Source organism: Macrotis lagotis, chromosome 3 (assembly GCF_037893015.1).
Source record: "Macrotis lagotis isolate mMagLag1 chromosome 3, bilby.v1.9.chrom.fasta, whole genome shotgun sequence".
Classification (NCBI taxonomy): domain Eukaryota; kingdom Metazoa; phylum Chordata; class Mammalia; order Peramelemorphia; family Peramelidae; genus Macrotis; species Macrotis lagotis.
The window spans coordinates 80,826,273-80,836,624 of NC_133660.1; positions in this window are offsets into that span (position 1 = coordinate 80,826,273).

Below are 10,352 nucleotides of genomic sequence, written 5' to 3' on the forward strand. Positions count from 1 at the left end.
TTTTAATGTAAATTCATTTTCTTGGTATTTTCCAGGAAGAACACAAGAAAATAATACACTCTTGGTCATAGAATAGCTCAAAGAATCCTGGGAAGACTGGCCAAGGGCTTTGGAGCCAAGAGTCATTGAAATGTTTGGGAGGACATCCATGGTAAAGGGGCAAATTCCAGGGTGGCATTGGTGGCCAGAACCACCCTAGACTGACTGAGAAGTCCTCCATTTGGGAGGAGATCTGTCCTGAAGGAGAGGGTAGAGGATGATAGGATACTGGAAGGAAGGGGATTTGGGTTCCATCTCCAGGAATTTCCACATGGCCAGTAGCTGGAAGCCAAAGACAGTGGAAGGAAGCCAACTGGTTCTAGTGCTGTGTGAGTGAGTTAGGATGTTCCTGCAGGAGTGTGAATCTTTGTTCTATGTCCTGTCTTGTGTAAGTGCCTGTGTTGGGCATTTCTGGGTCTGAGAACCCAGCTTAAGGTTTAAAGTGGGGGGGAGCTGGGAGTTGGGTTGAGGAGTTTCAGAAGGTGGATGAGGAATCAGATAAACCAGATTGTTAAATTAGTTTGGGATTTTAAACTGTCTTAATACTATTGTAACTATTACAAGTAGTTAAGTATTTGGTTAACTAAGAAGAAAAATACCTATGTTATTGGGGATATTTACTGATTTATTTTGGGAAAAAGCTCTAATTCATTTTAATGTTAAGCCTAATAATGCTAACAATTGTATTTTTATTTTGGATGGGGCTTTTGGAATGTGAGTGCTGGATTCTCTGAATAAGGTACTTTAAAGTTTTTATAAAACTAAACTTTTGGGAAATTTAGTTGTAATTGCATTTGGGTTTTAAATGTTTTATATGTATGAGTTTGGATTCTGAGACATTCTGCATAAAGAGGTCTGGGAGACAAAAGTGTAAAGACAGTGGGATATTCACTTTGCTCTTGTTCTAAGGGGAATGAGATTTTTAAAGAATCTTATGTTTAATGTATATTAACAATGTATGTTCAATTTTAAAGAAGTCAAGAATGTGAACTTCTCTCTTAGTAACTGCAGAAAGCTGGTATAGAAGTCTCTGATGGATAACCCAACATTATGTGGGTAACTTATTGATGAGTAAGATGTATTTATCAGGGGTGGCTAAGTAGCGCAATGGATAGGGCACCGGCCTTGGAGTCAGGAGTGCCTGAGTTCAAATCCAGCCTCAGACACTTAATAATTACCTAGCTGTGTGGCCTTGGGCAAGCCACTTAACACCATTTGCCTTGCAAAAACCTAAAAAAAAGATGTATTCATCAGTTATGTGATATTCTTTTATAACTACAAAAAGATATTTGGATATATTTTGTGAATATATGCATGTGTGTGTGTGTGTGTGTGTGTGTGTGTGCTATTTAAATACTGTATTGCTAAAGCCTGAAATTAACTTGTGATTGCTTTAAAGGGCAATAGGGGAAATATAAAAAAGTGTGACCCCTCCTGGAATAAATCTGTGGGTTCATGAATAATGTAATATTAGAAGGATTGCTTTTTTCAATCTAATAATTTGTGTTATTCTTATTGTTGTTCTGTTACATTGAAATTAATAACACATGCTGAAAATTTAAAGCCACATAAGATGTTCTAATAGTTTAACAGAAGTCTGAAAGGTAATTTGTATGTTTGGGGTGGTGGTGGGGAGTACAGCTAGGTGACATAGTGGATAGAGCATTGGTCCTGGAAACAGGAGGACCTAAGTTCAAATTAAGGATTTCCTAGCTGTGTGACCTTGGGTAAGTCACTTAACTCCAATTGCCTTGCAAAAACCAAAATAATTTGTATGTTGAAGATGGCTAGTAGCTGGACAAGTTTACGTATAAAAGTTTCTAGCTATATATATATATATATATGTGTGTGTGTGTGTATGTGTGTGTGTGTGTGAATTAGGAATATTTTTGATATATATCTGTATCTGTATCTATATCTATATTCCAAAGCTGTGATTGTTTGCTTTGAAGTAAAAGCACCTTTGTAATATGACAAGGATAAACACAAGATAATTTAAGATTTTTCTGTATAATCTCCTGGACAAAGGAGGTGTTTGTTTGTAGTAAAATACAACAGGCTAGAAGGAGGATTCTCTAGTCAAGTGGAATCTGATACATGGATAGAGTAGATATGATGTGAGACAAAGGGATATCTCTAGTAAGAGCTAGGGGATGAGGCCTGTAGGGCCAGTCATAGTTAGAATACCTGGTTTTATCAAAGACCCAGGAAGGATACTCAAAGCTTTAGGTAGGAGTTTCATTAGTTGGGATTCCACTGAGACTATAATTGGAATTTAGTGAATTGTACTCACTGGAAGTTCTAATTAGGTAAAACAATTATTCTAGATCATAGGACTTTTTAATCAATTTTCTCTTTTTTATGTCAGGTACCAGGATGGTCAGCAAAAGGGCATGCTACTGGGTCAATGTCATGTTCTTGGAGCCAAGGAAACCAGTGGGATAAAGATATCAGGTGACAGGGATGTGCAGCCAAAGGGGTGGCTTCTTAGTATGACCTGAAGTTTCATCCTTTTGACTTGATTTCCCCAGAATGATATTTGGATAATGTCTCACCTGAAAGAATAAATCTGGCCTAAAACATTGACTATCCATATGACCTCTGACTGGACACTGACATTCAATACTTATATCTATAAAGGAATTTTCCATTAATGTCCTGGATCTTCATAGTTACTAAGAAAACTAGAAAAAGAAGTTTTAGGTGAATCGGATCTAATAGTCAAATAGGTTAGATGTATGATTCTGACACCTGCCATCAGCTACAATTAAAATAGAAATTAAGTTTCCTTAATTTTTATTTAAAGGGGATATTTAGGTAAGAATAATGGGAAATTCTTAGGATAATTACAATTTCAAGGTCGAGTTTAAAGAAAGAAATGTAAGTCAAATAAGCATATCAGGAAAAGGAAAACCTATGGTATATTTGAGAATATTTTGGGGAAAAAGTCATTTTGGTTAAGGATGTTTGAGTCATTACTGTAATGAGAGCAAAGGTTAAGATTGATTTATTTTAAACCATATGCTGGGTACTCTTTGAACAAAAATGACTGTTGAATGTATATGTTACAAGCTTAAGTCAATGTAATAAATCTCATTGGGAGTTTGCACATGTAGTAAAACACTAATGGAAGTTTTTCATATTAAATGAAGTATGTGTGTCAATGTGACAATAAGGCAAATTATAAACTGTAATAAGTTCAGAATCTCGTTGTCTTGTGATGAAAACATGTCTTTTGGTCTGAGTAGAATGTTAACCAGTTTCTTTACCAGAAGACAAGGTCTCAACTAATCACCTGAACTGGAGAGGACTTTTTGGAACAGATTCAGAAGATGTAGAAGGACAATGGATGTCTCCAGAAGAGAAGAAAGGAGAGACACTGGACCAGTTCATCTCCACCATCTCTTGTCTATGTGTACATTGTTTAGTCAGGGGATCTGTATCTGTAACCTCCCCTTGATTCTGCAAGTGTGACATCCCTCCTTATGCCCTTCTCCTTATGGAAAGGAGGAGGAGAGGCAGGGTAAAAAATATTCTTCATTGAGAGAGAAGGAGAAAGACTATTGGGTGGCATGATATAATACATGAGTCTGTATATCCTATCTAAGGAGAGTTCTATCTCTGATTTAGACAAGGGGGGTATTAGTAATAGTGGGAGGAGAATCTGGTTGACAGAAGTCAATCCCCAGTCTTTTGGTGTAGCTAACTGTTGGACATATTCTGGACTGTTCAGCTTAAGAGATGGGTGGACTGAGACTCATGTGAGATGTAATGATGGTACTTGGATACCTTGTAAAGATATGCAAACTGGGGGACTTGTTGAGGGAAACTGTGATTATGAGTTAGTATGGACTTGCAAGGAAAGTGCAGAAATGGCCATTTGCAAGAAAAATAATTTAAGGGACATCACTAGATATATTAGCTATTCTTGGGGTTGGTCCAATGGCACAATCAGGGATTTATTTTGATCAATTTTGGAACAGGAAGATTTATCTAAAGGCATTGGTATAAAAACTTGCCAGTGGAAGAAGGTACAGCAACTTTGGAAATGTGCCTATTAACATGATGATTAAATGGCTTATTTAGGAGGGCCCTTTGGAAGTAAGAATGAACAGTATTATCCATTTGTTGTAAAATGGGAAATGATATTCCTGCTGGATTTGTGAGATTTTACTGCCTACACCCATTTGTCCAAAGGGTTGGTCACAGAGTTGTTAGCTAGATTTAAGGGCCTACTACCTGGGCACAGGATGGGAGTTGGGGCTATGGAATCCCAATTTAGAGCCTGATTATATTCTAAACTGTAGTGGAAAAATTAGACATTTAGGGCCTCAACTTGCTGGCTAGCTAAGTCATGCAAACAAATCTGTTTGTTTGAATCTATTAAGATAGATACCAATAGGCAAGTAGCAAAAGACATCAGAAAGTTGACATGTGCCCCAGCACAAACCTAGAAAATAGGATGGGTCCATGTCTGATAATGAGGAAATAAAAATCTTGATAGAAGAAAGTCAGTAGTCTTAGAAGAAATCACTAATTAAAGTGTGGAACCCAAATTCTTATTGTAATAGAAAGGGGGAAATTGTGAGGAAAATCTTGGTGTTTGGGTTCCACAAGAATGTGAAGGGAAGGATTGTAGGTTTACATTACAAAGACTGGGCTCTGCCTATCATTGTCTTATAGGCAGGTGACCTCAAATATGATCAAAAACTGATGAGATTGCCCCACCTGCTTTCAACTTAACCTAGAGTCTTGACCTTCTCCTTTGTGCATGTTCAAGGAGATCTAGCTAATTTTACTCATTAGTATAATTTATTAATTAAATTTGCAACCCCAGCCCATGATTGGCATGAAAGGCCAAGAATAAAGCCTTTCATACTGCATAAAAGAACTTGTATATTGGGATTTCCCCACCCCTCTCTCCCACCATGGGAGAGATGTGCCATTTTGTTAAGATATATTAACAAAATCATTTTAATCACTCTGGAAAAAAATGAAATCCCATATTACCTCCAGAAAACAACATCAACAAAAATCCAACATATGCCTCAAACTCCAAGTTTTATAGTAGTTAAATTGAACAATTTTAATGTCAAATGACAAATTCTCCAAATGACCACAAGACCTTCAAATTTTAAATTAAGGAAAGAAAATTCAAATACCACATGAATTTTTTTGCACTACCCACATTAAACCTCAGAAGGAAGTGAAATATATATTATAAAAAGCAAAGATGCAAAAATAGTTCAAGATAAAAGACTAAATGATATATACTACAAGTTTGACCTTAATCATCAGTGAAAAAAAGATAGAAATTAAGTGAGGGATACATTTGAAATATTCCTAAAAATTATGTATCCCTCACTTAATTTCTATCTTTTTTTCACTGATGATAAGAGGAAACAGGAAAGTGCACATTAAGAAGTTTATTTTAAAAGTACAAGACAATAAGAATAGAATAACATTTTAAAAATTGAAATTACATTAAAAGACAGCCTGAAATATAATGAACAAAATCTCAAAATCCATCCTGCTGGTAATTAATATGTTTTTTAAGGGACTAAATTGTACAATGGGATGTTGCATAAGAGAGAAGAATAGTTATAGAAGGTATAAAAAGGAATCAAGTCTGTGACTAACCACAAAAGAAAAAGTGGGAACAGCTAGGTGGTGCAGTGGATAGAGCACTGGCCTTGGAGTCAGGAACACCTGAGTTCAAATTCATTCTCAGACACTTAATAACTATCAAGTTGTGTGACCTTGGGCAAGTCACTTAACCCCATTGCCTTGCAAAAATCGAAAAACAAATAACAAAAGGAAAATAGTGGTCCTGTAGTCTATCAGTAAGAAGAGAGGCTACAGGAGAAGGGGTAAAGTGGCAAATGGAAACAGATAAAAAACAAGGGGGATTCCAAAATAATGGTGGGTAGGAGCCATGAAATAATACCCCCATCAGTGGAATGATAAGAGATAAGAACTTTTCAATGGGACTAATGTTCATATATATCTGAGACATAAAGAGATGAAGATCATTTTTTCTAAGAGTTTTTCTTTCTAGGTACAATATTTTATCTCAGAAGAAGATGAATCAGAGTTTCTGAGAATAATAAACACACATAAGGGTGGGAGTAGCATGGGTCCAAAGAGTAGATTTTTATTCTAAAAAGGAAAGAAATTTATAATGAGGTGAAGGGGTAGAATTGATACTTAGGGTAATTTCTACCATGGGGCAATCTTCATTGTCTATCTCAGGAATTTATATATTTAGGATTGAAATAAAACAGGAAAAAAGAGGGGGAGATACAACAAGACCTACAATCAATAACATAGAAATAGATGGAAAACGAAATTCAAATCTGGAAACTTGGAGATTTAAATTCCATCAAGAATAGAAAGTTACCAAAGAACAAATAAATATAAAGACCATGAAAAAAATAGTTTAAAAGAGAAAAAAAAATTTAAGTGTACAGAGAATATTGAAGCCAAAAAATCTGAGAACCACTGTTATAAATAAATTAACAAAGAAAAAACACTTGATTCACTTTTTTCTAAGAACAATTCAATGCTAATGAATTATTCTGAAAACCTGCAAGAAAAAGTCTTCTACCCATCTCTTTTTAAGATACAAATATAACCTTAATATGTAGATTGGGAAAGAATTAAGCAAAGAAAAATTTATTGGTGATTAGCAATTCAAAATTTTCAGTAAAATCCTTTCAGACAGACTATATATTCATCCAAGAAATACCTTTGTCTAATTTGGATTTATACAAAAGATAAAAATTTTTTCTGATATTAAGAAAACATAGTTAATTATATTAAAAACAAAATTGTCCTAAAGTACGTGATTATCTCAATAGTTACAGAAAAAGTCCTGGACAAAATATAAAACTTATTTATGCAAAAAAAAATTAAGTATACAAAATTTAGGCACAAAGGAATTTTTTTCAATATTATAAAACAGCATATATCTAAAACCCAAAGCAGGTATAATATGATGTAAAGAGGATACACACTGAAAATGTACTTTAATCTGTGTACAGACAACTCTGGGTTGAGTTGCTTTCTTTATCACAAGTCCACCAGAGAAGTTGCTTCAATATTTTTCCCTCAGTTGCTATTACTAGCTGTACCTCCACTCTATTTCTCCCCACTCTCATTTATTCTATTCTCTCTCTACTTTCATCCTGGCCCTGTCCAAAAGTGTGTTCCATCTGAGTACCCTTTCCCTCCATCTTCCCTCTCTTCTATCACGTATTCCCCCCTTCCCTCCCCCCCATTCTCTCTCATCCCCATCCCTTTCCTCCCATCCTTCTCCAGGGTAAGACAGATTTCCTCACCCTATTAAGTGTATATGTCATTTCCTCCCTGAGCCATTTCCAATGAGAATGAAGGCTCACTCATTCCCCCTTGCCTTCCCCCCGACTCCACTGAAAAAAGCTTTTTCTTGAATCTTATGTGAAATCTCTCAGCTTCTGCTTCATATACTTTTTTTTCCTTGCAGTGCTTTCCCCCATAGCCCCTAGACTCCATCCCTTTACCACACCATACCATTATATTCAATTCCTTCCTATGTCCTATCTATATATGTTCCTTCTAACAGCTCTTATAAATGAGAAAGTTCATATGAGTTATCAGACAGTTCAACATCATCAAGTTCCTCATGGTCCCTCCCTTCCACTCCCTCTATGGTTCACCAGAGTCCTGTACTTGGAGATCAAACATTTTGTTCAGCTTTGGTCATCTCAATAGGAAAGTTGGAAAGTCCCTTGTTTCATTGAAAGTCCATCTTTTCCCCTGAAAGAGGATGTTCATTTTTGCTGAGTAGTTGATTCTCAGTTGCAAACCAAGATCTTTTGCCTTCTGGAATATCATATTCCAATCCCTATGAGCCTTTAATATAGATATGGCTGGATCCTGTGTAATCCTGACTATGGAGCATCGGTAGTTGAATTGTCTGTTTCTGGCAGCTTTTAGAATTTTCTCTTTGATTTGGGAGTTTTGGCATTTGGCTATAATATTCCTGGTAGTTTTTCTTTTGGGATCCCTTTCAGGGGGTGACTGGTGAATTCTCTCAATTTTTATTTTACCCACTGCTTCTAGGATCTCAGGGCAATTTTGCTGTATTATTTCTTGACAAATGAAGTTCAGGCTCTTCTCCTGGTCGTGGCTTCCAGATAGTCCAATAATTTTTTAAATTATTTCTTCTGGGGGGGCGGAGCCAAGATGGTAACAAGAAAGGATCTAGTCTTAGGTGCTCTCTGATAAAACTTCTAAATTAAGGACTCTAACTAAACTTTTGAGAGACAGAACCCACAAAGGGACCCAGAGAGGCAGTTCTCCTACTCAAGGTAACCTGGAAAAGAGCAGAAAGGCTCTGCTCCACCAGTTGGAGGGGCGGCCTGCCAGAGTGAAAGTACTTCAGCTTCCCGGAGGCAGCCCCAGGGCGCTGGGAGCCCCAGCTCACAGCAGCAGGGGAGTCTCCTGAGCTCAACCTCAGGGAGCACCAGGCAAAAAGTGGGGGAACAGCGGGGGACCTCTGCCAAAAAGAGCACATGGAGCCCAGCCCTCAGGGCACACAGCAAGCAGCATGGTCTTTCCCCAGCCTAGATCCAGGAACAGAAGCAGAGCCACTAAGCAGGAGCCTCAATGGTCATGAGCCCATTGAGCTGAAGGAGGGGAGTGAAGAGAGTGAAGAGAGACTACAGAGATCTGTCCTCTGCACCTGGAACAGGACTCTGGGGCTCTGAACACATTCAGATAATGATCGCAGTCTAGACCCCCACACAGAACAGCAGTGCCCCCCCACCTCAGCCCCATGGCAGAGGGGGGCACATATGGTCATTCACAGACCAGGAGGGAGGACAGAGCCTCACACACTGAGATCCTTGTGGGAGTGCCCCAAAAGCTCAGGAAGCACCCCAAAACAGGCTTAGGCTGGGAAAATGAGCAAGCAAAGAAAAAGAGGAACACCATTGAGAAATACATTATCTATGATCCCAAGAAGGATCAATATACTCAGTCTGAAGATGAGGAAACACAAGCTCCTGCATCTAAAGACTCCCAGAAAAACAGAAACTGGGATCAGGCTATGACAGAGCTCAAAAAAGACTTTGAAAATCAAATGAGGGAGTTAGAAGAAAAACTGGGAAAAGCAATGAGAGAGATGCAGGAAAAACATGAAAATGAAGTCAGCAGCTTAGTCAAGGAAATCCAAAAAAATGCTGAAGAAAATAGCATGCTAAAAACCAGCTTAGGTCAAATGGATAAAACAGTTCAAAAAGTTATTGAGGAGAAGAATGCTTTAAAAATCAAAATTGGCCAGATGGAAAAAGAGATAAGAAAACTCTCCGAGGAGAACAAATCCTTCAGACAAATAATAGAATTCAGGGAGATTGATGAATTTACCAGAAATCAGGAATCAATACTTCAAAACCTAAAAAATGAAAAATTAGAAGGAAAATGTGAAATATCTCATTGAAAAAACAACTGATATGGAAAACAGACTTAGGAAAGATAATTTAAAAATTATTGGAATACTTGAAAGTCATAATCAAGAAAAGAGCCTTGACATCATTTTCAAAGAATTACTACAGGAAAATTTCCATGATATTCTAGAAGCAGAGGGCAAAATAGAAATGAAGAGAATCCACTGATCCCCCCGAGAAAGAGATCCCAAAAAACCAACCCCTAGGAATATTATAGCCAAGTTCCAGAACTCCCAAGTCAAAGAGAAAATATTACAAGCAGCCAGAAGGACACAGTTCAAATATCATGGAGCTGCAGTCAGGATCACACAGGACTTAGCAGCAACTACACTGGAAGCTCGTAGGGTTTGGAATATAATATACGGGAAGGCAAAAGAGCTTAGAATGCAGCCAAGAATGAACTACCCAGCAAGGCTGAATGTCCTCTTCCAGGGAAAAAGATGGACTTTCAATGAACCAGGGGAATTTCAAGTGTTCCTTTTGGAATGGCCAGAGCTGAACAGAAGGTTTGATCTTCAGATACAGGACTCAGGTGAAGCACGGAGATTGGAGGAGAGGGGGAAAATATGAGGGACTTAATGATGATGAACTACATGCATTCCTGCATAGAATAATGACACTGATAATACTCATATGAACCTTCTCAGCTAATATAGCAGGTAGAGGGAGCTTTTATAGTTGAAGCACAGGAGAAAGCTGAATTCGAAGATAAAATATGGTGTAAAAGTAGAGTCAATGGAAAAAAAGGGAAATGTAATGGGAGAAAGAAAAGGAGAGGGGCAATAGGCCAAGATATTTCATATAATAAGATTTTTTTTATTACAA